General features: G+C 47.7%; 1 pseudogene; it reads right to left on the bottom strand.

Moving 5' to 3' along the window:
• Positions 1-10,866: 10,866 nt before the first annotated feature.
• LOC149327096 (uncharacterized) lies at positions 10,867-11,571 on the bottom strand (annotated as a pseudogene).
• Positions 11,572-22,228: the final 10,657 nt, after the last annotated feature.

Genomic DNA, 22,228 nt, shown 5'->3' with positions numbered 1-22,228 from the left:
CACAGGGGCTTAAAAAGCCAAGCTGCGCTCGCCCGTAGTCACACCGTGAAGAAGGGGCCGAGCCGGTCCCGAAACGTCGTGTTTTTCCTGTATTTTACTTGGTTGGCGTCACTTACCTCCTCCTAACATTAAATTTCCCAACCAGACAGACTTCTGTCGAATGTTTTCTTTTGACACTATTGCTGTTTTTGGGTTGCTTGCACTTGCCAATACTTTGTGTTTTGTAGGAAAGCCAATTACTTTATTCTGTAGTGCATATGGTTCCTGGATGAAGGTGACATCCTGTTTAAATTGGCACTCCACGTTAGTTAAATGTTTTGTTGCTTTAAAAGATCTTGCCAAATTGATTTGAGTTACCTTCAATGTTTTTGCCATTCTATGATTTGCTCAAATTGTTTCTTGGTTGTTTGGCGGCTACAGTACTCGACACAAATTGACGCACACAATAAAAATTCTTTCTCCGCCTTTTTTTTTCCTCAATTGCGCTCTGCAATTTCTAGTTACTGTCCTCTTTCGGTAGAAAACCCATGAGTCGACACCGTTGTTCATAACGCTGTTGAACTGTCGGACATAGGCCTTCCCACACTGAGTGGTCTTTCTCTTTCCGTCCCATGTCGTGGCACAGGGGGAACCTCAAGCACTCTTCTTGGAAATCCCTGTAAAAATGCGGTCCACTACACTCTGTGCATCTGGGTTTGTCAGCCCTACAAAATTTCATCGTATGGCCCAGCGATGCACTTTCGTGCATTTTTTGACATACACGTTCTCATAACGCCGTTGTTCATAACGCTGTTGAACTGTCGGACATCGGCCTTCCCACCTTGAGTGGCCTTTCTCTTTCCTTCCCATGTCGTGGCATAGGGGGCACCTCAAGCACTCTTCTTGGCAATCCCTATAAAAATGCAGTCCACTACACTCTGTGCATCTGGGTTTCTCAGCCCTACAAAATTTCATCGTATGGCCCAACGATGCGCTTTCGTGCATTTCTTGACATACACGTTCTCATAACGCCGTTGTTCATAACGCTGTTGAACTGTCGGACATCGGCCTTCCCACATTGAGTGGCCTTTCTCTTTCCTTCCCATGTCGTGGCATAGGGGGCACCTCAAGCACTCTTGGCAATCCCTATAAAATGCGGTCCACTACACTCTGTGCATCTGGGTTTCTCAGCCCTACAAAATTTCATCGTATGGCCCAGCGATGCACTTTCGTGCATTTTTTGACATACACGTTCTCATAACGCCGTTGTTCATAACGCCGTTGAACTGTCGGACATCGGCCTTCCCACATTGAGTGGCCTTTCTCTTTCCTTCCCATGTCGTGGCATGGGGGGCACCTCAAGCACTCTTCTTGGCAATCCCCATAAAAATGCGGTCCACTACACTCTGTGCATCTGGGTTTCTCAGCCCTACAAAATTTCATCGTATGGCAGAGCGATGCGCTTTCGTGCATTTTTTGGCATACACGTTCTCATAACGCCATTGTTCATAACGCTGTTGAACTGTCGGCCATCGGCCTTCCCACATTGAGTGGCCTTTCTCTTTCCTTCCCATGTCGTGGCATAGGGGGCACCTCAAGCACTCTTTGCAATCCCTATAAAAATGCGGTCCACTACACTCTGTGCATCTGGGTTTCTCAGCCCTACAAAATTTCATCGTATGGCCCAACGATGCGCTTTCGTGCATTTTTTGACATACACGTTCTCATAACGCCGTTGTTCATAACGCTGTTGAACTGTCGGACATCGGCCTTCCCACATTGAGTAGCCTTTCTCTTTCCTTCCCATGTCGTGGCATAGGGGGCACCTCAAGCACTCTTGGCAATCCCTATAAAAATGCGGTCCACTACACTCTGTGCATCTGGGTTTCTCAGCCCTACAAAATTTCATCGTATGGCCCAGCGATGCGCTTTCGTGCATTTTTTGACATACACGTTCTCATAACGCCGTTGTTCATAACACTGTTGAACTGTCGGACATCGGCCTTCCCACATTGAGTGGCCTTTCTCTTTCCTTCCCATGTCGTGGCACAGGGGGCACCTCAAGCACTCTTCTTGGAAATCCCTGTAAAAATGCGGTCCACTACACTCTGTGCATCTGGGTTTCTCAGCCCTACAAAATTTCATCGTATGGCCCAGCGATGCACTTTCGTGCATTTTTTGACATACACGTTCTCATAACGCCGTTGTTCATAACGCCGTTGAACTGTCGGACATCGGCCTTCCCACATTGAGTGGCCTTTCTCTTTCCTTCCCATGTCGTGGCATGGGGGGCACCTCAAGCACTCTTCTTGGCAATCCCCATAAAAATGCGGTCCACTACACTCTGCATCTGGGTTTCTCAGCCCTACAAAATTTCATCGTATGGCCCAGCGATGCGCTTTCGTGCATTTTTTGGCATACACGTTCTCATAACGCCATTGTTCATAACGCTGTTGAACTGTCGGCCATCGGCCTTCCCACATTGCGTGGCCTTTCTCTTTCCTTCCCATGTCGTGGCATAGGGGGCACCTCAAGCACTCTTTGCAATCCCTATAAAAATACGGTCCACTACACTCTGTGCATCTGGGTTTCTCAGCCCTACAAAATTTCATCGTATGGCCCAACGATGCGCTTTCGTGCATTTTTTGACATACACGTTCTCATAACGCCGTTGTTCATAACGCTGTTGAACTGTCGGACATCGGCCTTCCCACATTGAGTGGCCTTTCTCTTTCCTTCCCATGTCGTGGCATAGGGGGCACCTCAAGCACTCTTGGCAATCCCTATAAAAATGCGGTCCACTACACTCTGTGCATCTGGGTTTCTCAGCCCTACAAAATTTCATCGTATGGCCCAGCGATGCGCTTTCGTGCATTTTTTGACATACACGTTCTCATAACGCCGTTGTTCATAACACTGTTGAACTGTCGGACATCGGCCTTCCCACATTGAGTGGCCTTTCTCTTTCCTTCCCATGTCGTGGCACAGGGGGCACCTCAAGCACTCTTCTTGGAAATCCCTGTAAAAATGCGGTCCACTACACTCTGTGCATCTGGGTTTCTCAGCCCTACAAAATTTCATCGTATGGCCCAGCGATGCACTTTCGTGCATTTTTTGACATACACGTTCTCATAACGCCGTTGTTCATAACGCCGTTGAACTGTCGGACATCGGCCTTCCCACATTGAGTGGCCTTTCTCTTTCCTTCCCATGTCGTGGCATGGGGGGCACCTCAAGCACTCTTCTTGGCAATCCCCATAAAAATGCGGTCCACTACACTCTGTGCATCTGGGTTTCTCAGCCCTACAAAATTTCATCGTATGGCCCAGCGATGCGCTTTCGTGCATTTTTTGGCATACACGTTCTCATAACGCCATTGTTCATAACGCTGTTGAACTGTCGGCCATCGGCCTTCCCACATTGAGTGGCCTTTCTCTCCTTCCCATGTCGTGGCATAGGGGGCACCTCAAGCACTCTTTGCAATCCCTATAAAAATGCGGTCCACTACACTCTGTGCATCTGGGTTTCTCAGCCCTACAAAATTTCATCGTATGGCCCAGCGATGCACTTTCGTGCATTTTTTGACATACACGTTCTCATAATGCCGTTGTTCATAACGCTGTTGAACTGTCGGACATCGGCCTTCCCACATTGACTGGCCTTTCTTTCTTTCCCATGTCGTGGCATAGGGGGCACCTCAAGCACTCTTCTTGGCAATCCCCATAAAAATGCGGTCCACTACACTCTGTGCATCTGGGTTTCTCAGCCCTACAAAATTTCATCGTATGGCCCAGCGATGTGCTTTCGTGCATTTTTTGGCATACACGTTCTCATAACGCCGTTGTTCATAACGCCGTTGAACTGTCGGACATCGGCCTTCCCACATTGAATGGCCTTTCTCTTTCCTTCCCATGTCGTGGCATAGGGGGCACCTCAAGCACTCTTGGCAATCCCTATAAAAATGCGGTCCACTACACTCTGTGCATCTGGGTTTCTCAGCCCTACAAAATTTCATCGTATGGCCCAACGATGCGCTTTCGTGCATTTTTTGACATACACATTCTCATAACGCCGTTGTTCATAACGCTGTTGAACTGTCAGACAAAGGCCTTCCCACATTGAGTGGCTTTTCTCTTTCCTTCCCATGTCGTGGCATAGGGGGCACCTCAAGCACTCTTGTTGGCAATCCCTATAAAAATGCGGTCCACTACACTCTGTGCATCTGGGTTTCTCAGCCCTACAAAATTTCATCGTATGGCCCAGCGATGCACTTTCTTGCATTTTTTGACATACACGTTCTCATAACGCCGTTGTTCATAACGCTGTTGAACTGTCGGACATCGGCCTTCCCACATTGAGTGGCCTTTCTCTTTCCTTCCCATGTCGTGGCATAGGGGGCACCTGAAGCACTCTTGGCAATCCCTATAAAAATGCGGTCCACTACACTCTGTGCATCTGGGTTTCTCAGCCCTACCAAATTTCATCGTATGGCCCAGCGATGCGCTTTCGTGCATTTTTTGACATACACGTTCTCATAACGCCGTTGTTCATAACGCTGTTGAACTGTCGGACATCGGCCTTCCCACATTGAGTGGCCTTTCTCTTTCCTTCCCATGTCGTGGCATAGGGGGCACCTCAAGCACTCTTCTTGGCAATCCCTATAAAAATGCGGTCCACTACACTCTGTGCGTCTGGGTTTCTCAGCCCTACAAAATTTCATCGTATGGCCCAGCGATGCGGTTTCGTGCATTTTTTGACATACACGTTCTCATATTGAATGGTACGGCAAAACAGTGCTGACGGACGGGACGGAAGAAGATGAGACAGACACCGTATCATTCAACATGAACCAACCAGCCCGACTCAGCCCTCTCCTTGACGTTCTCATAGATGGCACATCTGTTCTACCCAACATAGACTTGTTCTCTTTCTACCAACGCTCTTGCAACAGAGTGGTCATTGATGCGTATAGTCACACTCTTGTATGTGCCTTTGTCCTTGACAAAAATGAGCTTCATAGTTGCTGGCTCACAGTCTAATTTGTTTTGCGTGATGAGCCTTTCAACTATCTCCTCGTTTGGCACTCCGGAACTTAGGCCCACAACCTTGACCTCTGGTTGGACACCTTCCGTGAGCTTGAAGTTCCACTTACGGCCAAAAGTCTCGCTCTCCATCTGACTTTTTAGCCTCTGAAGCCCCGTGATGTTTCGGGCTGACACCACGACTCCATTGCCAATTGGACGCAATGAAACTTCGTTCAATTCAAAATCTTGAGGCTTAAAAGTCTAATGTCTTCCTGATTGTTGATGAGGACTCCTCACTGCCCTCTTGCTCGGTAATAAGTGCTGCCTGCCCGCCTGGTTTCACATCACTTTCACTCATCACCTTATCAGGCCCATTCCCCAGGCTCTCCTCCACTACTGTGCTGTATCTCTCTGCCAGCCGTCCCTCCAAAAAAGCCTTGGTTTTAAAGGTCCTCAGAGTCAATGCTTTCAGCCTCTGAAAATCATCCAAAAGCCTTCTGCTCGCTCCCATGACATCAGCCCCATCCCTCTGTAGCTGCAGAAGATTTGTCATGAAACTGGAGTCGATGTCGACATTCGTCGCCATGTCGGCGGTTTCCACAGGCTGTTCATGACCACCCTGCTGAACGTCCGGAGGTGCTTCAGTCTGTCTCTCCATGCTTGACTCTGTGTTCTGTACGGCTCCCGCTTCCTTCCTATTACCCTTGTGCTTTGCCGTTAGGGTCTTGCATACAATTTTCGCAATGTAGGCACAGTTAAAGGCTTTAGAAACAAAATCGCGACAAATACGCCAAATCCGATGGAAATTAGTGAGACAGTATAGTGACAATGATCAATTGCACAGAAGAAAACTCAAAATTAGTAGATTTACACTTTGCCAAGTATTTAAAATGCTGAGCAACACTCAAAAACACCTGAAAAATACAGCAGACTTGAACTGGAACGCTCAGAAACGATTTGGCGCAATTCCACCAAATCTGGCAGATTTCAGTAAGACAGTGTAATAACAATTAACTTCCCTATAGCTCAGATGGAAAAAAACGATAACTTGACACCTAATAAAGCTAGAGACTTGAAATTAAAGGCATGTGAATGCTCTGAGTTTTCTGGTCACAATGATATGTTACATTGTGTATTTGGCTTAAGACAAAAAATTATAAAAACAAAATTTAACACAAAAGTCACCTCTATGTGAACACGTGCGCGAGGTTTTCCGGTAATAACTTCCTTAAACATCAAACAGCAAAGATAAGACAAACACAGATGTATTCCTTACTCTTCAAGGAATCTAAAAATATATAGTTTTATGGGACTAAACTAAGTATTCTAAGCGTGGGAGCAATTTTCTGTCCTTCACTGGTAGAAAAGGCCTAGGTGGGAGGCCGTGTGTTTACATCACAAAATTGCCACTAACTTTGAAACAAATTGGTCTAAAGGGATAAATAAAGTATCAAAATGATTGAAAAGACTGCACGATTAAGCTACATACAGTTTAAGCTGGTTAAAAAGGGGACAAATGATCAGAAACACGTTATTTGTGTTCAGCACATGGCTGTGTGCGTTGTTTACATCCAAGTGAGGTAGAAAAACACTTATAATTTAAAAACTACTGGGCTGATTTAGCTCAAATTTGAAACATAGATGCGCTAGACCTTTATAAAGGAGGACTGCGAAATCTTTTTACTCACTCTGAAGAAGTTCTAGTTGAAAAAGTAGAAAAACTCTCCAGCGAGCTCCAGGCTGCCCCCACGGCCAGGAAACGCTGATTGTATCGCTTACAAAGAATAGGTTGGGCTTAAAAAAGAAATAAGAAAAAACTGCCCTGCCCGCACCGTCATTACAGATATTAGGGTGGGCTTGTCTAAAAAGAAAGGAAAATAAAAGAGCCTGGCCCGCACCGCTTAGAGCACAACGGGCTGCACCGTCATTACATTGAATAGGTTGGGGCAACCGAAAAGGAAATAAAAATAATAGGCCCCTGCCTCCACCACTTACGTACAACAGGCTTAACCCAATAGTAAAATAAAAGAATAGGCCCGTAGGCAAGTTGTAATTTTACCACCCGTGGGTGGAAAAGTAAAATAAAAGGGAAAAGCTACTGTAGCGACCCACAGCCGAGAGAGCGGGCCCGGGGAGGCTCCCCTGACCTCCCCTGGGAAGTAGCGGAAAGGGAAATGGGACATGGGAAGGGAATGGGGACAGCGAGTTTTTTGCTCTGATCCTTCAATTATCTCGACTCCATTACTGGCCTGCCTGGCCAGGGCAGGGAGAGCATCGAGATTGCCCAATGGTGCGGCCCCACTCACGGGATGCCCGACCACCCACCATACGCAACGGGCTCCGACCGTCGGAGACAGGAAAACCTAACACGGGGTCTGTAGCTACCTGGGGCTCCTCTTCGCTCACTAGAGGGCTTTTCCCACCTGCCGGCTACTAGCCGTCGAAGGTTTTTCGCGGTTTTTCAGACTCCGGAAGTATGTGTGATAGTCCCGGCCAGTAGAGGTCCAGAACGTCAACGGCCTCGCGGCCTCAGAACTGGTCGCTCCGGGGGGACCCATCTGTGCTTCCTCCAACCATCCATGCACTTATTTCCTCTCCTAGCTTGCTCTTCTCCTACTGAGGAGAGAGTGTTCAAGGCCGGGCGACCGGGCCACTAACCAAGAACGTGGCTTAGGATGAGATGACCCGGGCCTACTCCACCGGTACGCCACACATCTTCGGTTTTCGCCAGACTCTTACGAGGCAGTACTAGGCCCTCATCCCCCGGCATCCCGCAGGCGGTTAAGCCTGCGGCCGGCCGTAAGGCCGCTTCCCCGAGGTGGCGGTCCTCAGAGCCTGGCCACTATGAACCCCCGCGCGGACCTGGTTTCTCCGTAACCAGAAACCGACGCATCGGTAGCCAGACTTGCACGCCCCCGCGCGCAGAGGAAGGTAGCATGTATTTGAAAACCTTTTGGCGTTTTGACATGCCTTCCGGGCCGGATTTCGTGGGTCCAACCTGAGTATAAACCCAGGCCTGCCTCCGCTCAGGCATCGGACCTCACGTGCACGACTGGCCCTCACAGTCGTCTGGGAGTCGCTGCCACTCCCATTGGGGGTTTGCATCCCCAGAGGATGAGTCCCGGCCATCCCATCCCCACTGCTGGCATTGCACCGAAACAAAGCCTAGTAGCCAAAACTACACCGGCCCGTATCCGGTGGCGGGGGGGGCCACGAGCAGGCTGCACAGTCAGATTCCCCCCCCCCCCCACCGTCATTACAGTGGGAATCTTGTTAATCCATTCATGCTTGTCACTAGTTAGGTGATAAGGCATTTGGCTATCCCTCCCTGCATGTGCACCAACAGCCGGATAAATGGCATTTTTTTTTTCCTGTGATTATTTCTTTGTGGGGGCCTCTGAACTAATCTCTATCATCAACGAACGAAAATATTTACTTCGTTATGTTCAAAATGAAGCCACACATGTGCATGGGCTGGGCTTTTATTAGTATGACGTCCAGTATAGTAAAGGAAATGATGAGTGCATGCGAATTTGCACCCCCTAAACTCTGGTTTGGAAAGCTTTAAAGCAATTCTTATGGCTTGTGAGACAAAGGTAGACTTCACACTTTGTACGGCGCGTGCGACTTCTTGACAAGCATCCTGGCGGCCTGCAACACCTAGCATTCTTGATAGGGTCAGCCACTGGGAAATGGTCAAAACTGTCTGTACGCTTGTCAACACCAGGAATTCTTTCTACACTGATGACTTCATCACTGTGTGCGTCATCAAGGTAATCTCCATCATCACTACCAGACCTGCACCGTTTTGGTGGTGCACAAAGTGCTTCACCGATTGCGAGGCGAAAGTCCACTAGCTCCATTACTTCACGTCGTTGGGCGTTGTTACTGCTACAGTCCTCTCGATACTCCATCCAGCCGTTCACTAGGGCCATGTCCACCATGTAGAGACCGACTTTCAGAGTCCACTTCTTTGTCTTGATTTGTCTTGTCTTGGCGGTAATATTCCAATAGCTGGTCACAGACATCAAACCCTCCCATGAATGAATTGTACCTGCGGATAACTGCTGGTGAAGGAACGTCAATATATTCCTTCATTTTCTTGGACCAGCGCTTCACGGTTTGTACTGGACTTGCACCTGTGCATGTAGAAGCAATAGTAAAAGAATTATCTTTGCATTTCACAACAACCACCTTTCCATCAGCTCTTGTAAATTCTTGAAATTCACCTTGTTTCATCGCCATGTCACTTTTGAAATGAACATTTCTGACACGGTGTAACATGATACAGTAGAATCTCGGTGATACGAAATTCAAGGGGAGGTGAAAACTTTTCGTATCACCGGAAATTTCATGTCGCCGAAAAATGAGCAAACTCTTTTTTTCAAACCTTCCAACACGCACAAAACATTTATTTTCATTGAAAGAAGTCGCGTATATCCTTCTGCACCTTCTTTTCCGCGAGATCTGACAGCAGAGAGCTTTGAAAACTGAAAAATTGGGCTGCTATGTTTTGACGCACAGACTCAGAGGTCACGGCGCACTGCAGAATATCGAGTGTGTGCATCGTTTCTGCTGCCGTCAGTGGTGGGTCATCGCTGCTTTGGTCATCTTCGTCACTGCATGGAATGCCAGGATGTGATGACGCTTCCTCCGCGATGCCTTTTACTGTGCGGAGACCGCAGGTGGTGAGATTGTCGTCCGCGGTGACATAATCGTCGGCGCAACAGTTGATGCCAAGTTGGTTCCTGACATCGATCGGAATCGGGTCTGGCACTTGCGAGGCGGTAGTCACTGCGGATTTGAAAATCCCGCACTTCTCGAAACAGTTGGCGACAGTCGCAGGAGTGATGAGATTCCAAGCCGTTGCAAGAAAGTGCATAGCGTCCAGGAGACTGATCTGGAGATTTGCATCCTGTTCAATCTTCGCAAGGAGGCGACGCACCAACAAAGCTTTGAAATGGTGTTCCGGCATCCAGTGGTTGCAAATGACTCGTTGCGTTCGGGGGCAGGAACGCCACCTTAACACTCTGTAGCCTACACTGGTCCAGCAGCAAAACAATTTTTCTGTTTTGGCAAGAAATTTTGCGGTCAAGGTGCGTGACGAATTCCATGGACAGAGAAGATGTCATCCACGCCTTTTTGTTCGCCTTGTATACGCAGGGCAATCGATTGGCCGCCTTAAAGCATCGGGGCTTGTGATACTTGCCAATGACAGTCAGCGGCATCTTTTCTGATCCGTCGGTGCTGCAACAAAAGAAAGTTGTAACACGCTGTTTGCTTCTTTGTCCTCCGTGGCAGGCATCGCCTTTGAAGCACAAACTTTTTTCAGGCTGGAGATAGTAGAACGGCCCTGCTTCGTCTACATTAAAAACATCACGTGCCTCATATCCCGCTATGTAAGACGGCAGCGTGGTTGCCATCCAGTCTTCCACGGCGGCGGCATCGACTTTTTTCTTTCGCCACATATGGTCTTGTACGAAAAGTTATGCCGTACCTTGAACCGGTGAATCCACCCACCGGAGGCCTGACAGTTATCACTTCCCGGTTTGAGTGCGATGTCCGCTACCTTCTTGAAGCACTTTTCCGTCGATGTTGGCGCCGGCTGCCGTGACCTCGAGCAACCACGTTAGGAGAACCTCTTCCAACTTCCACATGATGGGCAGTTTGAATTTGAATTTATTGCGAAGCGCTGCACATTTTGCATAATCCCGTTGCGCTGACCAACTATCGTTGACAGCGGCAGGCCTAGTTCCTTGGCCCGTTCCGTGGCCCCCAGAGTGACTGTGAAAGAAAAAAACTGGCAAAGCAGCTTTGAGACCCAGAGGGCCTTGTGTACTAGCAGAGATGTCAGGGGCTCACCTCACGTGCAGTAGTGCTTTGAGATGACCTCCATCAGTGAAAAGAAAGGGGTCATGGCAGCGCTGCCTTCCGTTGATGAACAGCCACCGAAGCCACCCAAGGTAGGACTCCGCGAGCTCCAGTGTGAGTTTCCGTCCGCTTCTGATCAGGCAGGCCTTGGCCTTCTGCCAGGAACTCACGATGTTCTGAGTGTGGACGCTGGTCATAGGGTCCACGAAGAACTGTGAGTGGTTCACAGTGTTGTGACAAGTTAGGATGATGTTGACTTCGTTCCTGTCCAGTAGCCCTGGCACACACTGATATGCCGCCCACTCGTCACTCTCGATAGTAGTCCCCGACCGAACGTGGCTGGCGATGATGGCTCCGAAAGTCGCAGCATCTCGCCGGTCGATGTTAAAGAGGCGTAACTCATTGCAGGCCTCCCTCATCATTCCAAAAATCCATGGGCCACGGTCCACTACGCCGCCGTTGTTGTTCTGGCGGTGCAGTGGCACATTGTCGCCTGCCAAAAGCTGGCCGTGGTTGGCTTTGCGCTTGCCCCTCATGAGGCACTCATCGAAACCTGTTCGCCAGGCCCACCCATAGGGGGCTGCTCAGACAGCTCAGCGCAGCAGACCTCACAGACGTAGTTCGTCCAGTCGATGCAGGCCTACTTGGAGATTTCGTTGCTGAGCATCTCTCTGGCGACGGACAAGGAGATCTTTTTCGCTATGCAGAAGGTCAGGTAAAGCACAGCTGACCGTGGCAGCTTCACGTTAGGGCGGCCTAGGCAGTCCTTATGGGAAAAAAAAGCTCGGCGAACTGCCTCCATTTCCGCGCAGAGCAGCCTCCCTCGCAACGCAGCAGTGCCATGCAGTTGCGAGAGTTGTTTTCGGCACCTGTTGCACCGAACTGCGCCCGCCTACCTTTTGCTGCGGCACGATAGAAGGTTACAACTTCCCCATCGCAGTTCGGCTTGGCGACATTGAACCCAAGCTCTTTGCAAACGCCCCAGTACTCGGGCGTCGCCGGGCGGCCTCCCGAGCTTGTGGAGGGTTGGGGTCGCGCGACCGATGACCAGGCTTGGGCATTTGGTGCACCTCAGAACATGTTCTGATCACATCTTGCCATTTTCTTCGTCATGTTTCGGATGTTCTCTCCCCATGGTCTTTCTGTTGCATCTTCTTTATCTTTGTCGCTGGCGTTGCTTGCGTTGCTTCGCATGGGCGTCTGAATATGTCTAGGTAGATGGTTTGCGGCCTCGTCCAAGATTCCTTGGTGAATGGGGTGGTTACCTTGTTCTGAGAACGTGTTGCTTGCATTTCCGTCGTCTCTCATTTCACCATCTTTCTCTTCTAAATGAGTCTGAAGTCCTTGTAACTGATCTTCTCTGTTGTCTTCCTCGTTTGGAGTCAGCTGTTGTTGTTGGATTTGTTTTGACTTCTCCTTTCTCCGTTGCTCGCTGTTTGACGGGAGATGCTTTGCCATCTTTTCTACTTTCTTTGACTCTTATTGCAAGAAATCGTCTCGCCTTTTTTGTTTTTGTCCTTTCTTGGTTTTCTTCTTCTTGCGGTCCTGTTTCGAGCTATAAGCTCCCGTAGTTGTGTCTGCCTGACTTTCACTACTGGAGTAGAGGAAGTCCTCCCTTCCACTCATGTCTGTGGTGGTACGTTTCAAGATCTCCGTCCTGAAGATCTTGGTCGGTTAGCTTGTGTTCTTGTTTTCAGGGCTGTGGTTGGTATTGTAGTAGGCCGTTTTTTTTTTCACGTTCTTGGTGAAAAAAGAGCTCAATATCTGGGTTACCTGTTCTGGTAGCCCTTGCGAGGCTCTAAATGTTGTTCTTGGGTCTTCTTAGCACTCAAAATGCTTCCTCCATCGAAAAAACCAATTTTTCCGAACTTCCGCTAAATTTGGCGGATTCAGGACAATTTTTTTTGTCCAGGTCTGGCAACACTATGATCGAGCAACCCTGTGCTTGGTGCCCGGCTGGTGGCTTCTCAAAACAGCATTTCCACAAAAGCCACGTCAAAACAAATTAGATATTCCGGTAGCTCTTGTTGAATCCTTTCCAAGAAGTGGTCATTGGTCATAGTTCTCTGTGCTGTTATTTTTAGCCGAGTTAGGCCTGATTCTCACAGCCGGTCTCCTCTCCGGCGCGGCGGCGACGGAGCCGGGAACCGCGGCCGCAACGGAACGGATTTGTGTTCTAATCGAAAGCGGCGCCGGACACCGGCAAACCAGTTTGGGCGGGCGCTCGCTGCTCCCACGTGACTCTACGTCAGTGCCTGTTTTTTTCTTCCGCGCGAAAAAAAAGTCGTCTGTCGTCTGCTTGTGCTTTGGCCGGAGAAAAAAAACGATGCGATGTCGCGAGCGGTGGAAAAAGTTTGAAGTTAATTTATTAACTCTACACAACTCCCCTCTTTTTGCAGCGAAACAACACGCGTAATGCACCAAAGCAAATATATATTAGTATAGCAAGCTACTTTTAAAGCAGCAGCTGAAATGAGTGCTGCAGTCACAGTATTCAGGCCAATATGCACGAAATTGAACATATGTAGGGTGGTAATGAACTCTGTTATCAATGGCTTGAGAGATTGGTCTCTATACAACCATTCAAGAATTAAGCTACCAAAACAATTTAAACGGCTAATAAAAAAAATGAGGCCTCAAGAGCTAGCAATGGGTGAACGGAATTTTGTTTTTATGCTCTTTCCGTTATCTCCGCAGTTACCTCTCTCGCCTCTTTCTCCTTTCTTCACCTGGATGGTTCCCCTTTGCATCAGCCATCCCCTTCAATTCGCTTTAAACCTGGCAACAGTCTTTTCGTCCCCCACTTCGTTACCCTCCCGAAAAAACAAAAACAAATCATTTATCGTATATCCCACGCCTAGTGCAAACACAATCTCATTCGGAGACCCGTTTTGGCTCGAACGCCTCGTATATTGCCATATGAAATAAAACTGTCATCCGCTCTCTGTTCCTCGACAGCGGGCGCTTTTCGGGGCGCAAGACTCGCAAGACGCGTGCATCTCACGGAGAGTACAAAAATGAGCAGGCTTTTTTTATTTTCTCCCTGCCCGCGCACCCGCGCATCGCCGCCGCCGCCAACGATGCTCGCCAGCGCCATCTCTTGGTCGCAGCAAGCAAGCCGCGGGTGACGTGAGGCGAGCTTGTGCTATGACTGGTATGCTTTCCATGGGGCGGGGCTCCGTCGCCGCTGCTCGACGGAAACGTAGAGCAGGACCCGGCGGCACCGGCCACCCGATTTGGGGGGGAAAACGGTCCAAAACCAGTCCCCTCCGTCGGCTGCCGGCGCGACGGAGGCGACTGAGCAAGCCAAAAACTGGCTGTGAGAATGTGGCCTTATTGCGATTTCCGTTCGGCGGTCTCCTGCTCCCTGGGGTGCACCCTACTCCTCAGTGACATGTGCCTGTACTCGTTTTTCGGTGATATCTTCTCTAATCGGTCATCGAAGGTGGTTTTTTTGATCGATTTAGATTCCTTGGATGTTTTTTGAATCGAATTTACCTATTATTCGCGGTGATTGGCTTTTTCCTTGACGTCAGCAGCGTTTTTCTCTCCCAGTTAGGCCCAGGCTAGGCAAAGCTCTCCTGGCGGTCCTGGGACCGTTTTTTCCAAATATCTTCAGAAATATTGGTCCAATTTTCACGCAGTTTGTTGTAAAGTGCTCGCGAACACTTCGCGAAGGAGGAGTGCTGAATGGAATTTGCAAACTCCCTCTTTTTGAAGCTTGAATTCACGAAAAACAGCGTATCTCGGCCCAGGCACGCCCGATCGAGGCGGAGACGCCGATGATGATGCACCGTCATTACAGATATTAGTTTGGGCTTAAAAAAGAAATAAGAAAAAAGTGCCCTGCCTGACAGTGTCATTACAGTGGGAATCTTGTTCATCCATTCATGCTTGTCACTAGTTAGGTGATAAGGCATTTGGCTATCCCTTTCCTGCCTGTGCACAAACAGCCGGATAAATGGCATTTTTTTTTCCTGTGATTATTTTTTTGTGTGGGCCTCTGAACTAACGTCTATCATCAAAGAACGAAAATATTTACTTCGTTATGTTCAAAATGAACCCACACTTATGTATGGGCTGGGCTTCTATTAGTATGACGTCCAGTATAGTAAAGGAAATGATGAGTGCATGCGAATTTGCACCCCCTAAACTCTGGTATGGAAAGATTTAAAGCAATTCTTATGGCTTGTCAGACAGAGGTAGACGTCACGCTTTGTACAGCGCGTGCGACTTCTTGACAAGCATCCTGGCAGCCTGCAACACCTAGCATTCTTGATAGCGTCAGCCATTGGGAAATGGTCAAAACTGTCTGTACGCTTGTCAACACCAGGAATTCTTTCCACACTGATGACTTTATCACTGTGTGCGTCATCAAGGTAACCTCCATCATCACTACCAGACCTGCACCGTTTTGGTGCAGGCGAAAGTCCACTAGCTCCATTACTTCACGTCGTTGGGCATTGTTACTACTACGGTCCTCTCGGTACTCCATCCAGGCGTTCACTAGGGCCAAGTCCACCATGTGGAGACCGACTTTCAGAGTCCACTTCTTTGTCTTGATTGAGATGCGGTAGTAGTCCAATAGCTGGTCACAGACATCAAACCCTCCCATGAATGAATTTTACCTGCGGACAACTGCCGGTGAAGGAACGTCAATATATTCCTTCATTTTCTTGGACCAGTGCTTCACGGTTTCTACTGGACTTGCACCTGTGCATGTAGAAGCAATAGTAAAAGACTTGTTATCTTTCCATTTGACAACAACCACCTTTCCATCAGCTCTTGTAAATTCTTGAGATTCACCTTGCTTCATCGCCTTGTCACTTTTGAAATGAACATTTCTGACACGGTGTAACATGATACAGTAGAATCTCGGTGATACGAAATTCAAGGGGAGGTGAAAATTTTCATATCACCCAAAATTTTGTATCGCCAAAAAATGGGCAAACTCCGTTTTCAAACCTTGTTTATTATAATAAATGCTTTGTTACCTTTCGTTATTCTGACTATTATTAGTTTGCTTTCAACTACAATGGGAAAGGCTTGAATGTCCTGGTTGTGTATTATTATTGCTGTTTTTGGAGTATTTTCGGTTGCCATTAGTCTATGCCGGATTGGGAAAGGAATTATTTTATTTTTAAGGTGGTATGGTTCCTGAATGGCTGAGACGTTGTGAGAGTTGTGTTGCTGATAGAGTTGTAATGCTTCATTTGGTTTGTATGCCCTTGCCAAATTACCGTATTTGCACGATTCTAATGCGCTCCCGATTGTAATGCGCAGTGAAACCACAAAAAAAACTTGGCGCCGATTGTACCGCGTACACGGAATAACACAGTCAACAAGCGTCTGAAAGTTGCTTAAAACATTTAATCGAACTCAAGAACAAAATTCAGAACGCACGAACACAAATCAGAACACACGAACATAGGCTACTTGCTGTCAGAGTCGGAAGACAGCTCTTTTTCACTGTCCACTGACCACAAATAGTCATCTTCGGTGCCATCTAAAGCGTTGGAAATTCCACATTTTTTTAATGCATGCATGACCATTGCCTGCGGGACGGCCTTCCACGCACAGTCAATCCATCTTGCGATGTCTTCGAGCGCCGCTCTCTTGAGACGGCCTGCCGGCGTGAGGGCCTGCTCACTGAGCCAATCGCTGTACGCTGCGCTTATTTAAACAGACATCGAGTGACGGGATTTGGGAAGCCGTCCCGCTAGGGATGACCACCAGATCAGTGTGGAAGGCCGCAAGCTTCTCCTTGACGCGGTCAGAAATGTGGCACTTGAACGAGTCAAGCACCAGCATTGCGCGCACACCAGGGCTGGCTCCAGGTCTCTTCCGCCAAACCGAATCGATCCAATCGACCATGAGGTCGGTGTCCATCCACCCTTTCGGCTGCATGGGGACGACGAAATTGTCTGGAAATGTAACGTCTACTGGCGCAGTTTTTCTTTTCAATATCAAATACGGACTTAATTTGTGTCCGTCTGCCGTGCAGCACAGCATCGCCGTCACCTCGTTTTTCTCGTTGCCAGATGTCAGTATACGCACCTGCTTGGCACCTGTTGACTCAGCCGTATAATTTGACGGCATGTCAGAGAAAATGGGCGTCTGGTCGGCGTTTCCGGTCTGCCCAAGCGGGTAGTTATGTAATAGCCGAAGTTTGATGACGAACTGCTCGAACGCTACCAACTTCTCTTCGTAGGCGTCCGGTAGTTTTTGACAGATGCTGGTTCTCCGCCTCAGCGAGAACCCTTTCCGCTTCAAAAATTTCTGCATCCAGCTCCTGCTGGCTGTGAAGCGGTCCCTCGATATGCTGTACTCCCTCGCCAGTTGTAGAGCCTTTGCCTTGATTACATCCGAGGACATGGGCAGTTGGTTGACTCGTAGGGCTTTGATGTAATCCACAAGCGAATCTTCGAGTTCGGGAAAGCGGCCACGCTGTGGACCACTGAAGCCCTTCCGTAATGCCTTGCACGTAAAAATGCGGCCCCTTTGTTTCCGCCAATCGCGAACGCATGTATCCGGGACACCTAATGCATGGGTCGCTGCCCGGTTCCTCTGCTAACAGGACTACTTTCCGCTTAAACGACGCCTCGTAATGAAAGCGTTGTTGCCTTTCCATCTTGTCACTGTGCTGTGGGTGAATGCACCTATCCAATGCAGCTTCTGTGTACACCAGGTAAACGGAACGTATGTGAAAAATGGCGATCGAAACACTGGATCCGCCCATAGATAGATCAGGCTCAAAACGACTTGCTGATACCGATGGCGATGTGGCTGGCTGTCGTTCATTGAGCTGCTTTGTTTCGGTTTTTGAGATGTAGGTTTTGGTTTGGAGGTTTTTTGCGTTTTGAGTCCAATTGTAGCGCTCGTGTATTTTTGAACGCTTATTTTCGGAAAAGAAGGTGCACGTTAGAATCGTGCAAATACGGTAGCTTGAATTATTTCTAGGGTGTTGTCCTTTTGTAATTGTGTGCTTTGGTTGTTTCTGTTGATTTGTGTTGCGTTGGTGGGTGTTTGTGTTGTCTGTGCCATGGTGTCTTCAAGTGCTTTAGGTCAGCCTCTTATTGATCTTTTCCCTCTCTTCGTTGTTGTTCGTTTCGTAGATTGGGCAGAAGAACGACAGGATTGAATGCTTTGTTTCATGTTCCGGTGCTCCCGACTTCACACAAACCGGGCACGAAGCACCATAGTTGCGATCACGTGATTCATGTCCGTGTCTGCCACACTGGTTACAACGCAATTCCTCGTAGCAGCCGAAGGAGCTATGGCCGTATGTGGCACACTTTAGGCATCTTGTCACTTTGATGCAGTCGAAAATTGGACTCTTTGTCCATCCAATGTTCATGTGTGTTTTGTCGCGTACCTGGTTTTATCCTGTTCTGCTCAGAGCAAAGATTGCCGTTTTTCCTCCTTTGCTATTCCAAGTCGTCTTCAATTGAAAATCTTCTTCTGTTCAGGTGAGGTCGTTTTGCTTGATGATCCTATTTGTCAGTTCCTCATCACTGATATCCTGCTCAATGCCCACTACTTTGACATCGATTCTTCTTCCTTTGGGCACTTTGATTTGGAAGTTCTTGAATTTTTCACGCTCTTCGATGTGCTCTTGAGTGCGTCCAGCGAATCCTGGTGTGTTGATGTCACCACCACTCCATCCCGACCTGGTCTTAAGGTCGTCTCCTTGATTCCAAGTATCAAAGGATCAAAGCTGTTTTTGATCACTTGTATTATCTCTTTTTGTTTCAAGGATGATGAAGTGATGATGAGCGTTTTTGTCTCTTTCGGTTTGGGTGCTTGTTCTTGCTCTCTCCTTGAGTGGGCGAAGCCTACCGACGCGACTCCAAGTTGGCTGCACTAATAGACAGCTGCCCATATATACTTCATTGCGGCTCTTCGCTTTCGTTTCGCCTCTGTGAGACAACAGTGTTTTGAAATTTGCTCTCTCCTTGAGCGGACGAAGCCTACCTAATCGACTCCAAGTTGAATGCACGATGATGCTTCAGGTTTGCAGGCCTGAGTGATGAAGTGATGATGAGCGTTTTTGTCTCTTTCGGTTTGGGTGCTTGTTCTTGCTCTCTCCTTGAGTGGGCGAAGCCTACCGACGCGACTCCAAGTTGGCTTCACTAATAGACAGCTGCCCATATATACTTCATTGCGGCTCTTCGCTTTCGTTTCGCCTCTGTGAGACAACAGTGTTTTCAAATTTGCTCTCTCCTTGAGTGGACGAAGCCTACCCAATCGACTCCAAGTTGGCTGCACTAATAGACAGCTGCCCATGTATGCTTCATTGCGGCTCTTCGCTTTCGTTTCGCCTCTGTGAGACAAGTGTTTTCAAATTTGCTCTCTCCTTGAGTGGACGAAGCCTACGCAATCGACTCCAAGTTGGCTGCACTAATAGTCAGCTGCCCATATATGCTTCATTGCGGCTCTTCGCTTTCTTTTCGCCTCGGTGAGACAACAGTGTTTTCAAATTTGCTCTCTCCTTGAGTGGACGAAGCCTACCCAATCGACTCCAAGTTGGCTGCACTAATAGACAGCTGCCCATATATGCTTCATTGCGGCTCTTCGCTTTCGTTTCGCCTCTGTGAGACAACAGTGTTTTCAAATTTGCTCTCTCCTTGAGTGGACGAAGCCTACGCAATCGACTCCAAGTTGGCTGCACTAATAGTCAGCTGCCCATATATGCTTCATTGCGGCTCTTCGCTTTTTTTTCGCCTCGGTGAGACAACAGTGTTTTCAAATTTGCTCTCTCCTTGAGTGGACGAAGCCTACCCAATCGACTCTAAGTTGGCTGCACTAATAGACAGCTGCCCATGTATGCTTCATTGCGGCTCTTCGCTTTCGTTTCGCCTCTGTGAGACAAGTGTTTTCAAATTTGCTCTCTCCTTGAGTGGACGAAGCCTACGCAATCGACTCCAAGTTGGCTGCACTAATAGTCAGCTGCCCATATATGCTTCATTGCGGCTCTTCGCTTTCTTTTCGCCTCGGTGAGACAACAGTGTTGTCAAATTTGCTCTCTCCTTGAGTGGACGAAGCCTACCCAATCGACTCCAAGTTGGCTGCACTAATAGACAGCTGCCCATATATGCTTCATTGCGGCTCTTCGCTTTCGTTTCGCCTCTGTGAGACAACAGTGTTTTCAAATTTGCTCTCTCCTTGAGTGGACGAAGCCTACCCAATCGACTCCAAGTTGGCTGCACTAATAGACAGCTGCCCATATATGCTTCATTGCGGCTCTTCGCTTTCGTTTCGCCTCTGTGAGACAACAGTGTTTTCAAATTTGCTCTCTCCTTGAGTGGACGAAGCCTACCCAATCGACTCCAAGTTGGCTGCACTAACAGACACTAACGCGCGTTGGGTGAGCGCCTGGATTGCCACGGAAGCCGCGTCTGCCTGCCCGGTGGAGCGAGCGTTTCACCTACACCGAGTGTGAACGCGCGTTCGAAATGCGCGGTAATGCGCGGGTGTGACGGCTAGGGGTCCCACGGCGACGGCGCGAGGTGGAGGCCGGCTCTCTCATCCGATGTCACGTGGTGTGACGTCACGGTGTCACGTGGGGGTCCCACGGCGACGCCGTGAGTGGTAGCTCTAGCAATATGCTTCGCATAAAAAAATACAGACGGGGTGAAATAATTTCACGCAGCAGTGATTATACCAAAGCAGTGACAATAAAGTGCACTAGTATCCCAGCGGTGTGAACTGAAATTTGATCATTTCACTGCTCCAGTCTCATCACTCCTGTTTTGTGTTGTTTGACACTGACTGCTTTTGTGCTACACGTTTTATGTCTAGAATGTTCATCACCTTACAGCATTGTAACAAAAACAAAGATAAGCATAAAAGACTGCTGCATCTACTCACATGACATTCCCATCAGCTTCATGGGCGAAAGAGGTGGAAACACTGTCGTCTTGCCCTGTGAAATGTCTTTGTTGGTTTGCTTTCCAAATACGCTGCGTTTCGCAACACCTCTATGCCCCACAAGGCAACAGCAAGGCGCTTGCAAAATGCAGCGTCTGTGGTCTGCGTCATTAGTGCTGTCCACACATCTGCATTCATGTGCACGCCGTTCCCAAGCTGCACTTGCATATTGTTTCAAATGACACCAAAAACGAAAAGGACAAAAGAAACATTTGCTCAAACACTAACGGTACTTAGTTGGTCGAAGTAATTTTAGAAAAGCCACAAGTACTGTTGCATACCATGCAATATTCAAAATTACAGGCTTAAAATTACTTGCACAGTTTCATTTAGAATACCCATCTACAATACACATCACATCCACCTTGCTAATGCGCTTGAGGGAGTTGAAACAAGGCCAGAGGATTGAAATGCTTGAGTTACTCGCACGTTACCAATTTTTAAAAATCATAATCGGATATACCTCACCTCAATCTAATCTGCCATCTCACTAAGACTTTACCATAAATACTATTCGACATTTTCTCAGGAAGCATACCTTTTTGGAGGGTCCCTGGTCTTAAATTTTTTTATTTACTGCAGGATTATTATGAAAATTTCCTTATGTAGTTTTTTGTGCTCATTTCAAATACGCGTTTATATTTTCCGTAAACAATTAATTTTTTAAGATACTGGGGATTTCACGTTCTTTGTTTGGAGGTGATTTTTCTGTCAAATTACAAGTGCTATACTGAACATTTATTACAATATCCTAGAACAGAGAGTGCAATCAGCAAAAATAAATGTTCTCGACTAATTTTAACTAAAGTTAGAGCAGTTCATACTATAGAGAAAAAATTTCAGCCACTCAGACACACCACAAAAATATTTTGTCAACATTATGAATTGCTTTGACTTTAGTTAAAATTAGTCAAGAACATTCATTTTTGCTGATTGCACACACTGTTTGTTCTATAATATTGTAATATATAAATTGTCAGTATAGCACTTGTAGTTTGAGAGAAAAGTCACCTCATCTTAAAAAAACTGATGGTTTATGGAAAATATATGCATATTTGAAATCAGCCCAAAAAAACTACACAAACAAGGCAGTTTTCACCATAATCCTGCAGAAAATAAAAAAATTTAAGACCAGGGTCCCCCCTTAAGCACCAGCTGCACGTATATCATGCTGGACTAGAAAAACAATTCAAACCTGCATGCCCCCCATCAATACCACATCTTCAAACGTAATTCTTTCTGAAGTGTTTGCTAGCCACGTTACCCAATTACTGCCTCCTAACTGTTATACTCAATACACGTCAGGGGTTGGCTTACATTTGGAATCAGCTTATACATAAGAGTACATGGCAAACAAAATTGCACACTAACCTGACCATCTTCGCCAGGGGTACCAAAGCAGCTGTCCACTACAGGTACTCCAA

Source organism: Amblyomma mixtum, chromosome 10 (genome assembly GCF_055824585.1).
Source record: "Amblyomma mixtum isolate Tamu chromosome 10, ASM5582458v1, whole genome shotgun sequence".
Taxonomy (NCBI): Eukaryota; Metazoa; Arthropoda; class Arachnida; order Ixodida; family Ixodidae; genus Amblyomma; species Amblyomma mixtum.
Note: the sequence above shows the minus strand (reverse complement) of the source record. Positions and strands in the feature narration are given on the sequence as shown.